This window comes from Eptesicus fuscus, chromosome 14 (genome assembly GCF_027574615.1).
Source record: "Eptesicus fuscus isolate TK198812 chromosome 14, DD_ASM_mEF_20220401, whole genome shotgun sequence".
Taxonomy (NCBI): Eukaryota; Metazoa; Chordata; class Mammalia; order Chiroptera; family Vespertilionidae; genus Eptesicus; species Eptesicus fuscus.
The window spans coordinates 37701431-37725962 of record NC_072486.1 but is presented as its reverse complement, the minus strand read 5'-3'; the positions used below and the strand labels follow the sequence as shown (position 1 = coordinate 37725962).

Here is a 24532-nt window from a genome sequence, read left to right as displayed (position 1 = left end):
ACATAGAATACAAAAAACAGTAGTCCTAAAAACTCCTTCTAAACATTAAATTATTGTGGGCTTAACAGTCTCCCTGGAATTCTCTTCAGAGAAGAATAACATTAAATAACTAAATTTGCTCATACATTAGTTTAAAACATATTTACTGAACATATTTTCTGAATAAGGTACATTAAACTCTATGAATATTGTGGCAAATAAAACCAAGAATATTCTTTCAAAGACTGCATAGTCCAGTGGCCATGGCAATAAATTAAGAGCTGTGATAGGTAGAATTCAATGAGAAGTTTAGTGTAGGGAGCTCTGAAAGTATACTGGGCAGTTGGGGAAAGCTGCAGGCCTCTAAGGGGATAAGGTGATAAGGAGATCATTGTGTGAGAAGAGTCTAGGCAGGCAGAAAGCTGAGTTATGAGCGGGCATGGCCCATTTGGAGAAATATGGTGGATTTAAACTCAGTATCTGAAGAAGGAGGGGTGGAGGAGAAGACATGATACTGCAGAAGATAGGCAGGCAAAATACACTTTATCTAGGAGTTTGAACTGTATTTGGAAGGCAAGGAGGAACCCTGAAGGATTTTTAAGCAAGGCAATAAATAAATGCATTAGTCCTAGAGAAATATCACTAGATATTTGATTTAGATAAAGATTCTGATAAACTAAATTAGGCCAGATATTGGAAAGTGAGATTGGAAAAGTAGACATGTTAGAGGAATAACTTAGGAAGTAGAAGTGGGCCAGGATATAGAATTTGATTATTTGTAGTAAAGAAGAAGTAAAAACAAAGTTGATAAAGACATTTCTAGCTTGGAAAACTAGGTACCATTCACAGGAAAGGTAAGCACCCCAGCAGAGGTTTGGAAGAAAGCAATAAGCTCACTAGAAAGCTAGTGAATTGAGTTCTTATAATTCTTATGGGCATTCAAGAAGAGATTTCAGGAATGTACCGGATTCATAGGTTTGGAGTTTAGAAGAGCTCTGGCAAATATTGTAGATTTGGGATAATTAAATGAATATAATAAACTTACATGTAACAGTTAAAATACTGAAGTATTAGTGTTGTATGCACTTCTAGGATATGAACTTATACTTGATTACAACTCAAATCTATTCAAATAAAAACCAAACCTTAGAAATATAGGCTTTCATATGACTATTCATCTTGAGAATTATATAAAATATAATTTCCTACATTTTCATTATCTATTTCTACTTTTATATACTTTGAGTACACATTTTTACCTTCATCAAAATTATTTCAACATCTGTATAAAAAGCCATTAAAGCTCTTGGAAGTGACATCAGAGAAATGGTGGTATAAGAGATCCCCTTGGTCTCTCCCCTTGAAGATTCAACAATTTGGACAGCTATAATTCAACAAACGATTCCCTGCTCAGCGTAGAAACATGTCTGAGAGATATGTGCATTGAAACATCTAAAGATGGACAAATAGGAGTGAACCAGAGGGGTGATAAGGAAGAAAAGCTGAGATGAACTATGAATGCAGCCCTGCAGTTGAGAGCTCAAGGGGGACTCAGCCTGGAGAGTGGAAGAATCAGGTTGTGGCTAGTGCTCCCTACAGAGAAGAGGAGCAAAGAGATTTGGTGGGCATTCCTACAGAAGTGAGTAGTATGAGTTGAGGCTGAGAGCCCAGTGACCTGGGCAGGGATGAAGCATAGACAGCACGGCAATCACCATTTCAGACAGAGGAATAAGCCATGGAGCCTGGTTGCCCTTAACTTCACAAAACTCTTTCTCCCTTCACTCTTTGTGTTGACATGCAGGGCACATCATTGGCAAACCCAATAACTGGTACTACAGGATCACACTGGCCCTGAGTTATAGATGCACACTGTGACCAATCTCAGGTTCAAATGGAAGCACAGGGGAATAATTGTGACAGTCCACTAGTTACCATTGCCCGAAGGGGAAGGCAACAAAAGAGGTGGCTCGGCCCCCCCCATTAACCCAACCACCACTCACTGTGGCTAAATCTGGCTGCAGAAGACAGCACTGGGATTTCATGTATATGGAGCCACATTGTCCACCTTGTACCCCTACAGGGTTGGTCCTCTGGGATGGGGTGAGCAACCAAATCACAGGGGAGGCATCTACTTTCCCAGGGAGCACAGGCCATTTTCCATCACCTCATGGATATCTGAAAAGCCAGAGAAATGCAAGAGAGCTAAAAAATTTGTGATTCAGTGCCACCTACTGGAAAACAATATAAATACTTCTTATCAATCTACTATAGATGTGCCACTCATACATGGAAGCCTAGACAGAGAAGGAATACATTAAACACCATGAATAACCAAGGTAATGAGGTAGCTCAGAAAAAGAAAAAAAAAAGAAAAATCTCCAGAACAAAAACCAACCACATAAAGTCATAAAAACATGTGACTTGAATGATAAGAGAATTCAAGATTGCAGTTCTGAAAACTCTCAACAAGATACACAGAAAGGCAATTTAAAGAGTTCAGAAAACAAATGAGTATTGTACCAGAGATTGAAGCTTTATAAAGCAACCAAACAGAAATCCTAGAAATGAAGAAATCAATAAAAGAGATCAGGAATGAACTAGCTAGCATAGGGAATACAGTTGACCAGATGGAGAAAAGAATTAGTGTTATCAAAGGTAAAAAATCTAGAAAAGATGCAGAGGGAAGAGAAATCTGAGCATTAAAAAAATATGAAAGGGCTCTATGAGAACTATCTGACTCCATCAAAAAGAGCAATATAACAATAATAGGCATACTGGAAGAAGAAGAGGGAGAAGAAAATAGAAAGCCTATTCAAACAGTTAATGAGAACTTCCCATACCTATCAAAAGAGCTACATTCTCAAATTCAAGCAAATAGAACATCTAAATATCTCAATCCAAAAAGGCCTTCTCCAAGGCACATTATATTAAAACTTGTGTCAAAAATTAATGATAGAAAAAGAATTATCAAGGCAGCCAGAAAAAAGAAGAAAGTAACCTATAAAAGAAAGCCCATTAGATTATCATAGGACTTCTCAGCAGAAATGCTCCAAACTAGAAGAGAGTGGAACCAAATTTTCAAACTACTGAAAGAGATCAATTACTAAACAAGAGTAGTATGTCTATAAGATAGTATCTAAAGGTATCCTTTAGATAGGAAGAGTAAATAGTGTTCCAGACATATAGAAGCTGAGGGAAATTATCACCAGAAGACTTCAATTGCAGGAAATACTCAAGGGGGCTATTCTACCTGAAACGAAGAACAAAAGGTCACAAAACTATGAGTAAGATAACAGCAAACATACAGCATGAACGGGGATAATTGTGACAACAAAAACATGAAAGGGAAAGGGATGAAGATCTGAATTTCTAAAGAAAACTAAAGATCAGATGCTTCTCTCTTCCCCTGAAGACTGCCAGGCTATTTATTGGTCAGTCCCCCTGAATGCAGCCCACCAGTCAACAGTCTTCTTCCTTAACATGGAGAGGTGGTAAGGTCTCTAAATACATGTAGATTAGTGGATAAAAAGCTGTGGTACATTTATACCATGGAACACTAGGCAGCAGCAAAAAAAGAAGGAGCTCTTACCCTCTGAGACAGCATGAAGGGACCTGGAGAGTATCATGCTAAGCGAAGTAAGCCAGTCAGGGAAAGACAAGTATCACATGATCTCACTCATATGTGGAATCTAATGAACAAAATAAACAGATGAACAAAATAGATCTAGAGACATAGAAGCATGGAACAGACAGTCAAATCTCAGAAGGAAGTCAGGGGTGGGTGGGTGGAAGAGATCAACTGAAGGACTTGTATGCATATATGCATAACCCAGGGACACAGCCAATAGTGTGTTGAAGGCCTGGGGCAGGAGTGGGGGTGGCCTGAAAAGGGTCAAAGGGGGAAATAGGGGACATATGTAATATTGCCAACAATAAAGATTGTTTTAAAATACATACTTCCCACAGCCTCATGCTGGAATATGCACAACCAAAAATCACTTGACCTCTCTAGAAATCTGCAACATCCAGAGACCAAAACAACCAGAAAAGTAGACACCAGGGAAGCAAAAACTGCTCTGTTTTAAAATAATGTTTAGTCATTAAATAAAAACATGATGCCCTACAAAAGAATGAGTGACAGATAATGCAAGAGGGTGAAAAGGAACTTATAAATTATCCTATGTGTATGTGTTGAAAATAGTATCCACCAGCATTGAAAAAAATATTGGTGCATTGGGCAATTTAGCAATGCATAATTAGAAAATTAAGCAAATGTTAAAAAGAAGCAACTATTAATTCAATAAAAAAGATATACATATATTATATATCCTATATAATAAAGAGCTAAAATGCTAATTAGACCAAACAGCAGAACGACCCTCTGGAGGACCTTCCGGACGAAGCCAGGGCTTCGAGGGCCAAGCCCCTTGCACGAATTTCGTGCATTGGGTCTCTAGTATATATATATATATATATATATATATATACACACACACACACACACATACACACACACACACACACACAATCATAGTACATCACTTGTCTCAGGAGTGAATAATATTTACATAATCATAATAAAATAAATGTAGTGAATTTAAAGATTACCCATGAGTGGAAGAGGATTATCTGAGTGTATATATGAAAAATAAAGCTGAAAAATTAATATACTAGATAAGGAATCAAAATGGAACTTCTGAAATTGATAAACCAACAAAGAACAGTACAAGAATATTGTTTTACATATGTAGTCACATATCAGACTGAATTACTAAAGAAGTTGAAAGTGTTTGCCTCCAAAGAGAAGGATGTGGGTTGGAGACAGGTGTAACAGAACGTTCTTGTTATTAAACATTGGCCTTTTCATGCTACTTGACTCTGTAAATATGTTCATATATACTATAAAGGAAAATATATTTTTCTGGCTTTACTTTACAGAAAGATGCAAGTTTAATTCTTGGATCTGATTCATCCCTCTTATATTTTAGTGTAAAGCAAATATGCATTTCAAGAAACTAAACATTCCTCTCAATGGTCCCAAGATTTGAAAATGTGGGTTTTATGGCAATCATTCTCAATATTTTTTTTCACAAGAATATCATTGGCATTCTTTCTGAACATTCACCTGCTGGGAACCAGCATGTTATATTTCATATAAAAGGTCTTAGAAGTCCTATCTACCTCATCTTGGGAAATGCTGGTTGTTTGCTTTGAGATATTATAAAATTCTATTTTCTTTCAGTATTTAGGAGCATTTTTAAAAGGTATCCAAATTCTGCATTGCTATTGGAGGCTAAAGTAATTTCAACTTCTTAAATTTTTAATGGCTGAATGTTTTGGGCAATGATATCCGCCCAGAAAATTATTTTCCCCAAATTTCCTTTTCCAAAGCAAAGAAGTCCAAATCTTTACACTTTGCAATGTAACCTATGAGACATAGTGACACACTTTGAAGGATTTACATTAGAGGAACAAAAAAAAATTAATGCAAGCAGAAAATATGAAGCTTTGACAGACCATGTATCATTTGGGCTTGTTCCCATGCACATACAATATAATGGGCACGAAGCATACCCTCCTTGGCATAAGGAGGCAGGCAAGCCAGATTCTTACCTAAGTGAATCTCCTTAGATGAGGAACCATCAGTAGAATTTACAATTCAAAGCTCCATGGACAGTTCCACTGCCCAAACCGTTGTAGGAGTTGAAAGATAACTCTGCTACACTTCAGCTTTTCTAAGCCATACTCCAGAAGCATACAACCGTTTTCTGCTCACTCCCTCTTCTCTATGTACTGTGATTCTCCAAAGATTAAATATCTTTCGCTCCTTTTGGAAGATTTCTTGTCTAAGATACTTTGAAGCAAAGTCTTTGTGACTACTTGATTTAGTCTTCACACTCAAAACTGAGTGGAAACACTATGTCCTTTTATTTAAGGGCTTTACAAAAAAAAAAAAAAAGCATTTCACAAGAATTTTTTTAAAAAAGGAAAGGGATGGGAAGTGCAGGCAAAGTGACACAGATACGATTGGCTACATTAGCCAAGAGCCATGTATTATGATTATTCAAAATGGGGGGAAATATCTCCCCATAGAATGTTTTTTATGCTTATTTCGATCACTTAGATAAACTTTTTCTATCAAATACATTAGGAAAAAATAATAATGCTACATATAGGTTAAAATCATCATTTTAAAAGGGAAATTCACATTATCACATAGTTTTTCTTCATCAAATTTCATTTATTCTTTGCTTTCAGCTTTAGAAAAAGAGTTGCAATTAATTGATTAAATAAGAACTACAATAATGGGGGAAATTAACGGTGATTTTTAAAGCAATCTGATCAAAGCTTTAGCTTCCTGACTTTGAAAAGCCCAATCCCTTCATAATAAGCAATGCCAGGCACTGCTTGCTAGGTGTGGGGACTCATTCTTTCAGTCATCAAAGACCTCCTGTATTTTTTTCCAATTAAAGTGGCAGACACAGTGAAGAGTGCCAAGAAAACTGATAATGAAAAGTACTAAAGTCTTTCACAAAATTTTAAGCTGAACAAGGCACAGGATCTAGCTCAGCAGCAAAAGAAATATTAATTTTCTGGTACATAATGAACTTAAATGCTCTTCTTAAAGGAACAACAAATGACCAGAGATGCTCTAATACAGGTTCCTCTCAATGCTAATAAATGAGCTTCAAGCTCCATTAGATGACTATAACAGGAAATCTTATCTAGGTTGGTGACCTTGGTGCCATTTCCGATGGGACAATGAGACCTGTAGTAAGACCATTTTGAAAGAAAAGTGACCTTGAAATGGACTAAAAAATTCAAAGGGTGAAGCTTTCTTGACTTGGCAAATTTTGAAATTCTTAAAAGGCTACCAAGAAATGTATAAGAAAAGCCTCATTCATTCACTTGGTTAATGTTTACGGAATGACTATTGTGTGTCAGGTAGTGTGTTAGGCACCGAAGTGTAATAATAATCAAAACAGTCCTTGCCTTGTGGAGCTTATAGACTGGTGAGTTAGGTTGGTACTAATGAAAGAATGTAAAACCGAGTGCATAAGTACATTCTGTATGTAGTTATATAAATATTCAGAAGAAATAAGATTACAGGATTCCATGGCAGCATTAAAGACTAAAGGAGTCAGAGTACGTTTCTTGAAGAAGCAGTCCCTGCGCTGGTATGTAAAGGGTGAGTAGAGTTGAACTAGGAGAATTATTGGAGAGAGGGAAGTCTGGGTAGGAAAAGCTGTTTAGACAAAGAGTAGGACAGGAGTGATGAACCTGCGGTGTCAAAGAACATGGTGCAGACTGAGGGTAGATGGCTGAAATACAGCGATGGGTAAGGAGGGCACTGGGAGAGATGATGCCCCAGAGACAGATATAAACTAGAACCTAAATAATTTTGAAGATTATATCAAGGATTTGTGTCTCCCCACTTATGCTTTATTTTTTTATTGCTTAATTTATGGATTGCTTTTGATCTTCATACTAAATCCCATTATCCCACACATACACCATAGACAAATATTCTAATGTACCTAATGAAAATTCATTCACTGGACTAATATTTATTGAGCACCTTCTATACACCACTCTAGGAATTGGAAAAATACCTGCGAACCAAATAGATTTAAATCTCTATGGAACTTATATTTATACAGAGGAAGACAGAGAAGTAATGACACAAATAAGTAAAACATAAATTGATTAGCTGTTAAGTGCTAAGGGAAAAAAAATGACATAGGAAATGGGAGCAGGCAGTAAAGGAAACACACATTTGAGTTTGAATATATTCTTGCTGATATTAATTATTTGCATGAACACATTTAAATTAATTGTAAATGGTATTGTGCTATAGATCTGTCTAGTTTCTCTTTACATTTATTTCACTTATTCTTTCAAAAAATTATTTTTAAGTAGAGTTGATGTATGGTATTGTCAGTTTCAAGTGTATAGCAAAATGATTCTACATTTATATACCTTACAAAGTAATCACAATAGGTCTAGTAACCATCTGTCACTGTATATACTTATTACAATATTATTGACTCTATTTCCTATGCTGCACATTACATCCCTGTGACTTATTTTACACCTGGAAGTGTGTATTTCTTAATCCCCTTCTCCTGTCTGCCATCCCCCCACTTCCCTCCCCTCTGGCAAAGTATCAGTTTGTCATCTGTATCTATGAGTTTGTTTTTTCTATGTAGAACCATGTTCTTAAGATCCATTCATGTTATTTAGAACACATGTAAATCTCTTGCTTCTAGCTGCTGCATAGTATTCCATGTGTTCCTATCACAGTTCATGTATCTACTAGTATACTCGCAATAAGGAAAAAAGACAATTCTTTATTTATTCTCAAGAGCAAAGCTATTCATTGGATCCACAAAATTTTATATGTGTGTGTATGGCGGGGGGGGGGAGGGGGATGACAGTGATAAAAAGTGGGTCTGACTTTGAAGTTTGAAAAAAATAACTCGCAATCATGTGAAAATCGGAGTAGAAAGAGTCCAGAATTTATATAAATAGGCTACTTAGGTGATTGCAGCAACCCAGGAAGAAATAATGCACCTCAGCCCAGCTTGATGATCATTGTGAAATTAAAGAGAAGTGGAAAGATTCAAATGCTATTCAGAAGTTACTGTTGATTGGCCTTAGTGGTAGAATGGGTGTGGAGGGGAGGGAGAAAGATGTCAAGAGTGGCTCTTAGCATTCTAATTAGGCATATGGATAGTTAAACATTTATTCACTAAAATAGTGAACATTGGAATATGATCCTTCAAAGAGAATGATTACATGGACCTAACACTGGTTAACATAAAATTATACAATGAAATAGTCTTTAATCTAATCATTCTATGCAGCAAAAATTTAATGAATATTTACTGTATCTTATTAACGATACTAGAAATTTAAAAGTCTGGCAGGGAGATCAAAGACTGACAACCAAAATATCATAATTCTAGAATTACTATAGTGACTATATGAGGGCACAGAGCACAAGGCATGTTGAAGTCTGGAGATACACTGAATTTCAGCAGCAGACCCTGAAGGTGAGCAGAGGGAAATCCAATCACAGAGTCATGCTGGTATGGGTGAATGTAACATTTCAAGACAACATCAAGAAATCTGTGTTTGCTGGGGAAGAATTAGTTGGTGGAGAGGAATGAGGCTGTGAGGAACGAGAAAGGCTATATCATTTTATGGCATAAGAAGAATTTATTGCAGAAGTTGCTGGAAGCTATTTTTAGCAGAGAAGTAAGATTATTAAATTTGGGTATTAGATGACTCTAGCACCAAGAGAGAAAAGTCAGGCAGGACACTTCCAATGTTCTCTGAGGTGAAAATATGAACAATGGCAGGGACATTGGGAATAGACTACAGGGGACACATTGAGGAGATATTTGTCTAGGAATTAGCCTGGCTGGCATGGATCAGTGGTTGAGTGTCGACCTATGAATCAGGAGGTCATGGTTCTATTCCCAGTCAGGGCACATGCCCAGGGTGCAGGCTTGATCCCCAGTGTGGGGTGTGCAGGAGGCAGAGGAATTAGATTTGGAAGTACCTGGTGATTGCTTGAATACTGTGAGGAATCAAGGAAGACTCCTAGGTTTCTGACCTGGGAATCATGTTAGTAGCTATGATTTTTACTAATATTGGAACCACAAGAGAGAGAGATGTTTTGATTGAGATGATGTGTTCAATTTAGAAGAATTTTAGTTTCTGTCTTTTTGAAGAATAACACAGATGGAGTTTATATATAGGACCAGTCCCATGAACCAGGTCTGAGTTGGGGATACAGATTTAAGAATAGGCCAGTCAATTGGTGTACCTGTAGACTGAGAAGATAAAGAATTAAGATTAAAAAATGTTGTGAGCAATAAGTATAAGCAAAGTGAGTAAGAATGGCCAAAGGTTATAAGAGGAGAGGAGAAGCAGTAATGGGCATGGGGAAAGTGAGAGATAATTTTATATGCATAATTGGCACTATTAGTTCTTAAATGTGTTTTCATTGTGTGCTAGTTTTGAAATGTTTCCTAAAATGCAATTTGGCCCGGTCAGTGTGGCTCAATGCTTGAGCATCGACCCATGCAACAAGTAGTCACTGGTTCAATTCCCAGTCAGGCCACATGCCTGGATTGCAGGCTTGAGCGCCCAGCAGGAGGTGTGCAGGTGGCAGCCCATCCATGTTGATGCATTCATGTTTCTCGCCCTCTCCCTTCTTCTCTAAAATCAATAATAATATATTTAAAATGAAATGCAATTTGTACAAACATTCTCTAAAATGTTACTCTGGTTTACTTCTGATTTTTCTTTTACATTCAATTTAGTTTTGCATGTGATAGCTTACTTTTAACAAATAATCCACGTTCATAGTGTTTAGATTTTATGGCATCAATAAAGTTTTAAAATATAATAAAAATGATTGTTTTATAAAATTTCCCCTTGTCTTGCAGTTTACATGCTCTTGTATTCTGCTTAACATAACCCTTCCATAATTTCCTTTACAATTTTGCTTTCTTTGTGTTTTTTCACATATGTGAAAATATTTTACCATTTCTAATTTTAAAATTGTAGTCTTTATTTGATTCATTAGATTCCACAAATAAAAAAAAAGAGACTCTAGATACAGAGAACAGACTGACAGCTGTTGGAGGGGAGGGAGTTTGGGAGGGCTTCGCGTAAGAGGTAAAGGGATTAAGAAGAAAAAAAAAATCCCTCCAAAACTCAGACACAGACAATAGTATGGTGATTGCCAGAGGGAAAGGGGATGGGGAAGAGGCAGAAGAGGTTAAAGGGGGGAAAAAATGGTGATAGAAGGAGACGACTTTGGGTAGTGAACACACAATACAATATATAGATGATGTATTATAGAATTGTACACCTGAAACCTATACAGTTTTATTAAGCAATGATATCACAATAAATTCAATAAAAGTTTTTTTAAAAAAAACACACCCTTTTACTCCCTTCCCACAAGCCCCTGGATACTAAGAAATTATATTAACTACTAGAGGCCCAGTACACGAATTCATGCACCAGTGGGGTCCCTCAGCCTGGCCTGTGTGATCGGGCTGAAACCAGCTCCCCAACATCCCCTGAGGGGTTCTAGATTGCAAGAGGGCACAGGCCAGGCTGAGGGACCCCACTGGTGCATGATCGGGGCTGTGGAGGGACGTGGGAGGTTGGCCAGCCAGGGGGGGACTTGGGGAGGGCTCTAGGGCATGTGAGGCCTGTCTCACTCAATTCTGTCAATTCTAATTGGCCGGACCCCAGCAGCAAGCTAACTTATCAGTAAGAGCGTCTCCCCGCGATGGTCAGTGCATGTCATAGTGAGCGGATGAGCAGCCTTAGCATATCATTAGCATATTATGCTTGTGATCGGTTGAACAGATGACCAGACACTTAGCATATTAGGCTTTTATTATGTAGGATAATAACCCAAATGTCATTGCTTTTTTTAGCATGGCTTTTCCAAGGACCTTTGTCATTTGTCTGCCCAGCATTTTAACCCTTCTCTCTGTTTGAGAAATCCACCATCCTGTGAGCATATTGAGAAAAAGATCTCATCTCCCATTGCAGAGATGTGAAAAAAAGTATCAACCTGAACCCTGACAGCTAGGGTGTGGTCTGAGAGCTACTTTTAGTCAATCACTCAGTGAAGATTTTGAATCTGGAGTGATTGGCCTACAAAAGCACGGAAAGCTGAGACTGTTCTCTAGTGTCCAGTGGCAGTGGCCTACGGTAGGGTTTGGCTTCCCGGGCTGGCAGTGCTAGTAGTTGTTAAAAGTCAGAGGTACTCAACAGAGTTCTTCCTTTGTATGAAAAATACATCAGGTATTTCATCTCAATAGTAACCAAACAAATCTACTATGATTGGTTGCATTTAGCATTTTCTCATATACCTTTAGACTATTTGTATGTTTTCTTTGGAGAAATGTGTATTTTTTATGTCCATAGCCCATTTTAAAATTGGGTTATTAGTTTTTTTCTTCTTTTGAGTTATGAGTTCTTTATATATTTTGAAGATTAACCTTTTTTTCTTTCAATAACTATTTATTGATTACCATGTGCCAGCAACTATGGATTCTAGGGCTATAGATATAAAGTCCACCTAAATCACAGGCCTTAGACTTCAGTTGGAAAGACGTATACATTTTTATGTATCTAATGATGTGATCACGTGATTTTTATCTTTCATTTGTTTATATAACATTATCACATTTTTTGATTTGCTAATACTGTACCAACTTTGCATCCAGAATAAATCCCACATGGACGTGGTGTATGATCTTCTTAATGTATTGCTGGATCCGATTTCTTAATATTTTGTTGAGGATTTTAGCATCTATGTTCATCAGGGATATTGGCCTATAATATTCTTTCTTTGTAGTGTCTTTGTCTGGGTTTGGAATTAGGATAATGCTGGCTTCATAGAGAGAATTTGGAAGTCTTCCCTGCTCTTGAAGTTTTTTTAATAGTTTGGAAGGATACATGTTAGTTCTTTGAGTGGTAAAATTTGCCTCTGAAAGCATCTGATCCAAGACTTTTGTTTGCTGGGAGTTTTTTGATTACTGCTTCAATTTTATTATTTGTTATTGGTCTATTCAGGTTTCCTGTTTCTTCCTGATTAAATTTTGGGAGATGGTATGTTTCTAGGAATTTTTCATTTCACCAAACTTGTTAGCCTATAGTTCATAGTATTTACTCACAATCCTTTGTATTTCTGTTATGTCAGATATTACTTATCCTCTTTCATTTCTCATTTTACTTATTTGGGTCTTCTCTCTTTGTTTCCTATAGAGTCTGGCTAAAGGTTCATCAATCTTGTTTAACTTTTTTTTTAAAAAAATATATTTTGTTGATTCTTCACAGAGAGGAAGGGAGAGGGAGAGGGAAAGGGATAGAGTGTTAGAAACATTGATGAGAGAGAAACATCGATGCAGCTGCCTCCTGCACACTCCCTACTGGGGATGTGCCCGCAACCGAGGTACATGCCCTTGACGAGAATTAAACCTGGGACCTTTCAGTCCGCAGGCCGACACTATATCCACTGAGCCAAACTGGTTAGGGCTTGTTTATCTTTTCAAAGAACCAGTTATTTCATTGGTATTTGTACTTTAATACATTTTTAGAACTTATTTTTCTACTGCAAATGAGGATACATTCTGTCCCAGTATTGTCTGTCAGAAAATGCGACAGGAATGGTGGCATGGTTTAGTTGAAATCAAAGAGATCAAAACTTTCTAGAGCACACAAGGTGCAGCCTGGGATGCAAACAACTCCATCAGACAATTATCCAGCTCTGAACATGGTAGAATTGTAATTCTATGTAATTTCTTCAAGCACTCTGCCAACAATTCCTGTACTTGAAAGTGGATTGTTAAGGTTGCAAATGACTGTTTTAAAACCTGAATAGGCCTTGCCACTCTGCTTTGGCAAGGCCTATCATAGTCCATTCTCTCTCTAGAAATCTGACCATCCCCTCCCCACAGCAGCTTCCCTTTGTAACCCAAACTCCAACTTCTCAACCTGCTGTCTCAATATTTTCATGCTCATATTGAATATATGTTTTTATTTAGTCAAGATCTTGTTCAATATTTTGTTATTCTGAGGCAGCAGTCTTGGGAATTTCTAGTCTCCTATGATTTCTACTCTCCTATGATTTCTACTACTCATTATTGTTTCTGAAAAGTAGATGCCACGCAGATGCATTTTATTCACTAGTAGAGTTGTGCAAGATTAAAACATGAAAATAAAAGACGTTTTGAGTGGATGCAAACCCACGTTGAAGGAATATAAACAATTTTATTAAATATATTGGAGTCTGAATCTGTAATGAGAAATTGTAGGAGTTGACCAAGAAACAAGTGTGGCCTCAAATTGTATACAATAGAATTAAATCAATGAAAATTGTAAGGATACTCAAGAATAGAAAATAATAAGCAACAAAAATACAAGGGATGTGATGATCTGAGGTGATATTGAGAGTATTAACACGGGATGGTTTGGAAAGAAAGTAAAATTTTAAATTAAAGAATAAAATAAGAAAAAAGAATAAATGAAAATAAAGTACATTTCTTCCTTTGCTAGCTCAATATCTTCACATACTCAGAGACAAACACATTTATTCCTCCTAAAAGCTTCCTAATTACTACTAAGAAGACCTGTTTAAATAAAATTATGAGAATTTGAAGATTAAAAGAATAACAAAAAGTAAAATATTAAAATTTTCTTAGCTACAGAGATATGATATAATTTAATAAATGATAAAGACAAAAATGAGATAAAATATCAATTGAAATTATTAGTTCTATTCAGGCAAATATTAAGTATGTAGGACCCATTTGCTAAGAGGGTGAATTCAATATACCATTGGGCTTGTTGAATAACATGGAAAATGTGGCAAAGCAGAATAAACTACAGGCTTTGAGAATGCACTCTGCCAAACTGCACAACTTTTGCTTGAACAAAACACTATGGGCATGCCTTTTTCTAAGATAGTGTTGCCTCTTATGCAGGACAGATACGTCATTTAAACTTCTGCTCTGGGAACGTACAAGTAAAAAATGTATTGAAATGTAAGAGCTAGAACCAAGAAATAAAACCAATTAAAGTATAAAATGTAGCATATCTTCACAGGAGAAGATTTTTAGGGTATAATATAGGACTGTAGTAAAGAAGCCACACAGAAGTCTCAATTTTCAGGAGAAAGCAAAGGATAAACAAAGCAAGAATAAAGAAAGCAAATAATGTTGATGAGCTTTTAGTAAAAAGGTAAGTAAAAAGGAAATATAAATTGTGAGAGAAGGAACATATGATAGGAGCTACACACAGAAAACAAGAAGACTACTAAAATGAAGGTTAGTGCAAAATCAGGATGATGAGCATGAAGGGAAAATGTGATAATATAATGGAGCAAGAAAGCTTCCCAATGTAAAATATCTTTAACTTCTAATTAATATGTTTTGCCTAAGATGAGTATATGTAACACTTTATTAACATAGACTTTTGAAGAAAATAAACCAAGATGATGTATTACTTCTTCCCCAATTATAAAACCAGCTTTGAGAAAGTGGCCTGCAACTATCAATCCTTAAGATCCCTGGGGAAGAGGTGAATTTCTCAAAAAAATGAAGAAAAAATAATCAACATGCTATTATGTTTAGATTAAAAGAATGGATTAAACTTGTAAGTGTGAATTTTATTAATACATTACTTTTAATATTTTTGGTAATACACCAATAGTATTACAGATCCATTTTAAATCTGGCACATTCATTAGTTGCTTTGCAAATATGCAAAGTACAGCATTTCTGACTAAAAATGACAAATATTGGGGCCAAAGAATATGTAGTTTACAACTTTATTATAATTGGAAACTAGTCATTTTTCGTATTTTTATATATGCTTAGAATGTTTTGGGCATATAAGAACATCGGGTCTGTTTGCATTTACGGAATGCCGTTATAAATTAATTGTTGAGGAAATTTAACCAAGCATTAATTTGAATCTGAATACATATTATAAATTGCTTCTAGACAGAAGGTAGTTAAAATATTGTATACCAAGAGATGCGTCTCATTTGCTTGGCATTTTCAAAATCAAAATTATTACAACTATGATACCAGGTTAATACTAATGGTATTCTTGGCATATATACCACTAGTATTAACCTGGTATCATAGTTGTAATAATTTTATTTTTGAAAATCCCAAGAAACTAGAAACACCCATCATAAAGGATATATGCACCCCTATGTTCATAGGGGCACAATTCACCATAGCTAAGATTTGGAAACAGCCTAAGTGCCTATCAGCAGATGAGTGGATTAAAAAAGCTGTGGTACATCTACACAATGGAACACTACGCTGCGGTAAAAAAAAAAAAAAAGGAATTCTTACCATTTGCAACAGCATGGATGGAACTGGAGAGCATTATACTAAGTGAAATAAGCCAGTCAGAGAAAGATAAATATCACATGATCTCACTCATTTATGGAATATAATGAACAACATAAACTGATGAACAAAAACAGATCCAGAGTCAGAGATGCATCCACCAGACCATTAAACCTCAGAGGAAAGGTAGGGGAGGTAAAGGGGAGAGATCAAAGGACTTGTATGCGAGCATATAAGCCTAACCAATGGACACAGACAACAGGGGGGTAAGGGCATGAGTGTGTGTGTGTGTGTGGGGGGGCAATGGGGTGATAAAGACACATATGTAATACCTTAATCAATAAAGAAATTTAAAAAAAGAAAAGAAATACTAGTGGTATTCTATTTAGGTGACTATTCTAGCCTTTCCCCCTAAGAAGTTTAAGCATTTAAATTTGAATCACCTTTAAAGGAAATGTGTCTCACATCTTACCTTTCTGGATAGCTCAGGGTCATTATTAGGAAAATCAATACCTGTGCTGGGTTGCAACACTCCACTGTCCCCTAGGAGACTGATGAGTGCTTCCACCATAACAAATAACCCTGCGTGACTCTGTCTTTAAGTTTCTTCTGTGTACTTTTTGCACTTTCCCCTGTCCTCAATCACTGTCAGTGCGCCAGCCTCCAGGAGTTTCCATCCTTACCCCACCTCCCCTCCCATAAACCATTGCACACGTCCTCCTCTAATTTGTAGCAACATCTTACTATATGTAGGATTCATTAAATCCATAGAGGATTAGGGAGGAGAGAAGAGAGTAGTTAAAGTTACCAAAACTGCAAATGCTGGAACTTGTAAATTCCAAACCTACAAAAATATTTGAAATGAGTATTCCGGACATCTTTGAAAGTAGAAATGAATAAGAACTGCCTTTGCTGCAATGGGTGACACTTCCCTTCAAGTATAATACTTGTTTCATCTCCAGGGACACCAGATAGCTGCATCAGATTTTCCTTTGGAAGGTTTATGGAAACAATTTACTCTCACCCTCAGAGAGTGGGAGAAGAAAGTGGAAGTATCTAATCGTGATGGAAATGATCCCCAGGGGCCTGACCTGGAGAAACCATTGTGTAATTGGGAGCTAGCCCAAAGGGAACAGATGCCTTCGGGAAATAGCACCATCCATAAGGGGTCACAGTGCCAAAAAACAAGGTTCCCTTGCCAAATGCATGCTCCTTGCAATATTATCTTCAGATATGGCAAGGAGGTAGGGGAGAAAAAGAAGATTCATTGGAAAATTAGTAGCACACGTCCACATTAATTACAATGCCTTGACATTTCTTTGGTGACAAAACACACATACTAATTCCTTCACTTTAAAAATAACTTCCTGAACTTGCGTATTTTGCAAAATATCCCAGGAGTTTTCTATCTCTCCATAGGTTTGGCCTTATTACTTGTGTTTTCAGCTCTCCACTGACTTTCTGTACTAGAGTTAGAGAAATCGAGATATTCTTTGGGTTTATAGGAAAAGGTAATTATCATTAGTCCAATAAGTATTTAGGTGGTACAATCAATAAAAGTTGGGTGGGAAGGGAGATTAGTGGGATAGATAGTTTTGTTGACCAAATCTACTAGGTACTGAGTTTGAATAACTTGACACACCATGAATTACTATAGTAGATGAAGAATGGCCATAGCCAGATAAACACTCTATTCTGGAGAAAGTGTTTATAGCTTGTGGGGTACTAAGAGAGAAACAAGTATATGAATTTAGAATAGGGACTCATGAGATTAATCAAGAGAATTAACATTTGAAAAACTTTTTTAAAAGCAATAGGAATGAAAGAAAATTAATTCAAGAATAAAATTATTACAATTGTGAAACAAGGTTGATCTAGGAAAAGATTCTGAGGCCAAATTGATGCTGCAGCTTCAAACCATTGACCTACAATACAGCATTTCAAATTGGGAAGTGGATGTGTCCAAGGGTCCCAGGCCAGGCTGAACTTCTATGCATGGATTAAGGTTTTGAGAAAGGAACATATACGTTCATTCCTTCAGTCAACTCATATTCATTGAGTGCTTCTTAGTTACCAGAGACAACTCTAAGCTCAAGAGTTAGCAGTGATCCGAACAAATTATCTGACCTCTTGAAGCTTACATTTGAGTGGGTGGATATTGACAATAACTGAAAAAAACACACACAAATGGACATAGAATGTATTTTCAGTTATAGTAAGTACAATAAAGATAAATTAGAGGAAAGGAATGGAGAATATCAGCAGGTACAATTTTGGATAAGTTGTCAGCTAAGAGTTTCCTAAAGACTCTTAGATGAATATCTCAAAGTGAGAAAAAGAAAGATGTGGATATTTGGAAGACAAGTAGTCCAGGAAAATGAAATGAGAAATTTAAGATCCTGGGTGGGCAGGGATGTGCTTGTTCTGCTCTAGGATCAGGAAGGAGGGCAGCATAGCTAATATAAATAGGCTGAAGACAGTGTAAGTCAAACTTCCATTTTGTTACAGCTAATAACTAATATCAATTTGTGTTTTTACTAGCTCCTAAAAATTCACATTTGTAGTGTCTTTAACAATTAACTTTCATGAAAATAGTCCCATACAGACAAGATATGTTGACCACTTGGTCTAATTTTAACTGGTTGTTACATACATATATAGCCTATAATGGAGCTAAGATAGCTGCCTATTATATCAGAAGGGACTGACTACTTCAGTGTATTACATTTTAATCTAATGTTATAAATGATTTTCCATAATTGACAGAATTCCCAAGCCTTTAACGAAGAAGAGTTCTTATATAGTAAAAATCTTCTAACCATGTTGCTTTTAATCACGGGGCAGCAGAGTATTTTGAGAACTGTTACTTTATAATTTTTTAGTAAAAGCATTGTTTATCTGTCTACTTTGCAGCATGATCAATGGCGGCCTCAAAGTTTCAGATATTGTTCTTGAGTATGGTCTGAATAAAAGTTACAGTTTATAAAAATAATTCACAAAACCTTCTACACCTGTTGCAACTTGGTTGGAGATAGATATCTATGTTCTGAAATAAAGTACTTAGCAATAAGAATTAGGCACTGCTGTTTCTATTTTTGACGATTTCTATTCTCTCTGAGAAATAGAACAGATCTATGGTCAATCAGATTCTGGATTCCTCTGTCCCTCAGATCAGGAGGATAGAAGATATAAGAAAAAATGTCTTAGACAGTTTTATTTTACGGATTTGAAGTTTAGATACCAAAATGACTTTTGTAGAGTAGGATGCTAGGTTGTAGTTTTCAAATCATAGGTGTGAAAACAAGTCTCTGAAAAAAGCTTTTACGGGAAGGGCGCCATGAAGAATGACTGGGACAAACAGAACTTGTCCTTTAGGAAGGGCTGTATGTCTAATCCAGGACTACTGTCATGAGCCATTGGTCATTATTATGTTGGATCTCATTTCAGAAAAACACGGACTCTCAACAGAAGACAGTTGTAATCAATTTGATGAAGGCTCTCTTGTGTGCCACCTATGCCATGAGTAATTTTACTGTCTCTGAAAGTCACAGAATGTAAGGTCGCATAAATATATCTCAATATACACTGAGTGGCCAGATTATTATGATCTCTGAATGCATAATAATCTGGCCACTTAGTGTATATCCTCTATAATAAAAGGCTAATATGCAAATTGTCCCCTCAACCAGGAGTTAGACCAGCAGGCAGGCTGGCCAACTGCCCATGTCCCCTCCCCTTGGCCAGGCTGGCTGGACCCCACCCATGCATACACGAGTTCATGCACCGGGCCTCTAATATATATATTGAGTGGCCAGATTATTATGCGTTCAGTGATCATAATAATCTGGCCACTCAGTGTATATTCACAACTGCACAATATGCACAAAAATTATTAAATATTTACTACCAATATTGTGATTTATTTTTTGTCCACTCAGAAAAGCAACTCAGAGCACTTGAAAATATTCACCCAATCAGCAAAGGAGAATAGGTTCTGCTTGTTAAAACAGTGGAGAGATATGTAAGTACAAGTTTTAAAATCATCCATTTCTCTTCCCACTAAATAAGTGCCATGATTTATTTTTCAGTTGAAGTGTCTTTTTTTTCCCAGATAAAAATGTATAGGAAGGTGGACAGGAGTTAGAAAATCAATATAATTAAGGACATGAGCTTGAGGGAAATTAATTAAACACCAGATATCACAGTTTTGAAACCCCAGACTTTACCTAATTTTATTATGGGTTGTGAAAGTCAAAGAAGTGAGTCATATGCTCATTAATATTTGTTTTATTTTAATGATATACTCCAAAAAAGTTGTTCTTTCAGCTGCAACTGAACAAAAACATAAAGAACTAATAGTAAATTGGTTAATGGTATACTTCAGGTAATAGCAAAAAATATTATTTCATTTTCCTTGATTTTGTATTTAAGTTATAATTTATGATACTAAGTTAGTTAATTGATTGATTCATTTTCCTTCTAGTTTCTTTCAGGAAATAAAAGCACACACCTTAGAAACAGGTATTTGCATTACATATCTTAAAAACAGCTGGGCTGACAAAAGTCCCAAGTCAAAAGAGAATTGTGTTACATTTTAATGTACAATGACACCTCCAGTGCTAGTGCCTTTCACAGGAGCAACGCAGCATGCAAAAACCATATACTCTCTGTCAGTGGTTCTGAACACAAATGGAATCACTTACCAAAAATGGCAGTATAAGACCTCAAAGGGATGTAAAACTTCACTAAATGTTCCTCTACTGGTAAAATAAACATTTAGTGAGCTTTATGTGTAAATGGTTAGTGTTCCTAAAATGAACATTCAAATGCATGGCTTAGAATCTTCCACAGTAAGAATGTTGCCAAAAGAAAGAAAAAGAAGCAAGTATCAAACAAACAAAAAAGTGTTTCAATCTTGGTATAAAGTAACAGCTGGACCCTTTTAACTACAAACTCCAATAGTCTACTGTTGTTATGGAGGTTATTACTTACATAGTAAAAATGTTCTCTTCTAATAGGGCATAAGGAGAAGGCAAAAAAAGGAAATGTTATTTCATTTTGGCTTCCTGCAATGACAACAACTTTAACATCACTGGAAGCATTGATCTGCCCTTCAGGAATATTATTTACATTTCAGTGGGTAGAAACTTGGACTGATAGAAGAATGGTTTTCCTCACGGATATTTATAGTACCAATAATGATTTCTCTTTGGATTGAATATCTCTTTATCACTCAATACTTGATTGGGAATAGATTCAAAATTTTAATAATAAATGTGTCAAGTTCATGTTGAAAAAAAGCTGATATTAAATTTAGTTATTAAAATAAAATACATTTTTGTAAAATTTGTTATATCTCTTCTCTCATCATAAGGGTATCTGGCTTGTTTTTTGAGAAAATCATTTGTAATTGATAGTTAAATTTTTATAAAAATGTATGTGCCATTTCAGGTAGAACAGCACGCTTTTATGTACAGACATGAAAAAACTTGAATTTCACAGTTCTTGTAATAAAATTGTTTATGACACTAAGGTATGCTGTTTGCAGTAGGCTGGAGTCCATAGATATTAGAGTCCATGAGTAGGAGAAACCACAGCAATTAAGATATTTTCACTATCTTCTGTCAGATGCCAAAATAACTTGCTGGTCTTGATTTGGTTCTCTTAAAAGTTGGGGCAGTGTTACAAGTGAGCTTATATCCATTTAAAGGAAACATTTAACTTTAGGGTTAGTAACTTCCTTAACAGAAAAACTACAGAAGTACTACTCTGAAACATGATTGTGGATGATCTTAGTATATTAATTAAAAGAAACGAGAGTCCAGGCACACTCATGGGACCTGAGGTTAGTTCATGATAACATTCAGAACACAGGTTGAGGCAGACAACTGGTACGAGTGGTCAGTGAAACCATGAATTAGCATTCAGATAATTGGAAGAAATGTCAGGCAGGACTCACTGATTTAAACCCTGGGGAATTCAGAACTTTGGACAGTTCCTCAAGACAGGCATACTTCAGGGTAGAGTACTTAACCTTTAGGTAACTAGACCTACTCATTTAATGCTACCTCTTGGTGTCTCACTTATACCTGCATGCGATCTTAATCCCAAATGAATTATCTCATTCATCCAAAGAACTTTGTGATCTGTGTTTCACATGTGTTTACAACTTCATTCCTGGCATGACGGTTCATAATGTGCATGTTACCTGGGTTTATGACAGGCTTGCCACTGGGCCTTGTTCTATTAACTTACTTTTAAAATTGACTAAATATAAAAAGGTGAAAAGTGATCATCCAAGTTATGGAAAAGAGTCTCTTTATCCATAACTGATGGTCCTTCAGAGCCAAGGCCTCTGGGCCGTATACATGCAAGGCCATTCAGCAGCTGTTTTATAGCAAGCTGGAATGAAGTGTTCAGCCTGGGTCAGGGGTTGGTGGTGCAGAAAAAGGCTTTAAGAAACTGCTCAAGTTCTGCCTAGGGCCACGTGGCATAACTGTAGATGGTAGCTCACACACATTAACGTCTTCCCTGCAGCCTCTGGTAAGTAACGGAATGGCTCCTTTGGAGCGAGGACTTTGAGTCAATTTCTACGAGAGATAACTGCAATTCAGGACAGTCCATCTGATTTCTAATCAAAGAACAAATGCCATTTTAGCTACATCTGTTCACCAAGATTAAAATTACAATTATCAACAATGCGACAAAGTGTATACATATGAAAAATGCTTAAAAGAATATATTCTTCTTCATAACTACTTTTCTGATGAGTGTTTTCTGTTCTGAAACTGAATGGTGAGGTGAAGCACAGAAAAATCATAAGAATGGTTTTCTCAGTTATGAGCAACTTAACCAGACATTTTGTATATGTCTTTCTTCACCTTTGCTAATGAAAAATGAATGGGTGCCCAGTTCCCAAAAAGAAATACTCCAAGTTGGCAAGCATTATAGGCAAGAAGAAGCAGGGGATTTCTTCCTACCTCCAGTTGCATTAGCAACTTTGCTGTTTTTTGTTTGTGGGTTGGAATCAGTCTTAAGGGCCCCACATGGTTCACAAGTCTGTTACTTTGATGCTTAGAGTAATTCAATACCTTCTTGATTTTTTTTTTTTTTTTGGTGGATTCACAGATATTACAGGTTGATTTTCTTGTCTTTTTGAGGGCTTTAAAGAGTACTAAGAAGGCATGATGATATTCCAGTAGTAAGAGAGAAGGGAGCAATGGCCTTACCACTGAAGAAGGAAGAATGTAGAACATAGAACAAATGGGATTTTATTGAAGAAATCTTATGAGAGATTGATATCATGAAGGGGTGACAAATATAAAAGTTCTAGGGTATTTGTTTAGTTGAGTAACACATAATTGTTATTCTTTGTAGTCTGAGAGCTCCAAAGTAGATAAGGTATTCCCTAGTTTTCCTTGACAAATAATACATTAAGAGTTAGCCCTGAATCTAGAGCTCAGAATCAATTCTGAAGGAATAGCAGTAATTTTTATTAGAATGTCAATTCCACTAGTTTCTCAACTATAATTGTAGGAAAACGTGGAGATTCTGAGGTTGGAGAATGTGCCCTAGGTGTGCATCCAGATAGTTATGTGACCTGAGAAAAGAGCTTTTCACTTATCCAAGTACATAATGTGTAAATAATGATATTAATTCCCCAAAGTCATGTATGTAACTCAGCCTTGTTACTCAATGATCAGCTCTGTGCACACTGGGGTAATTCAAATTGGCACCAAACTGAGCAAAGTACTGTCAATGCTGAAGAGAACTCTGAAGAAGATTTAGGACAACCCACTCTGGGGCTCATAAATTGGTTATGTTTGTGTGGTTTCGGGATATTTCTCCAAAAATTCAACTGGAACCTAAAATTTAAGCTAGGTTATACATTTAAATATATTGATATTAAATTTCATGACATCTAATTCATCATGAGAATATTAGAATGAATTTAAAATGAATATTTGGTTTAATATTTTCACCTTTTATACAGTTAATACAGTTTTTATTTTTAAAACCAGAGGAAAGGTCATATTGTTAATCATTCTACTCTTGGCATGCTTCTGTTTGTTAAGACATCAGTTCTTTGCTATGTAAATATTATATTTAGATAAGGTAATTAAATGTAATACATTAAAATTGCAAATATGCAGCCTAATGAATGCCACTAAATAATGTTGCAAACCCCACAGGAAAATACACGATTAAATTTACTGTTTATTACTGACTTCTTCATATAATGATTTTCTATAAGTTAGACCATTATTTTTCAGACCTAATTTAAGGCAGGCTTATATGATTAACACAACTTCTTTATTTAAAATATTTAAAATATTTTCAATCAGTCTCCACTATCATTTATTTTTGACAATCTGAAGAAGAAACAAGACTCATGTATAAAACCATTTTCTCTCTATTGGTATTTTTGCCTATATCATGTAATTTGGCAATAAACAACTAAATGTCTCAGCCTAAATTGTCTGAGGAGTGTGAAGTAAAAAAGAAAAAGGAGGTTTTAATACTTTTAGCAACTTAAAAATATTGAGTTTCTGAATAACTATAGTCTACCGGACATCTGCAGGTAAATGAAGGAGGTAGTGGAGACCCTAACTATTCACAAACTCAGCTTATTTGCTGACAGTATACCT

At 36.1% G+C, this 24532-nt stretch overlaps 1 protein-coding gene across 2 annotated transcripts in view; it reads right to left on the bottom strand.

Annotated features, from left to right (window-relative positions):
* The window catches only part of MAGI2 (membrane associated guanylate kinase, WW and PDZ domain containing 2), a 1197465-nt gene that overhangs the window by 507200 nt on the left and 665733 nt on the right, over positions 1-24532 (bottom strand). The window lies entirely within an intron of this gene.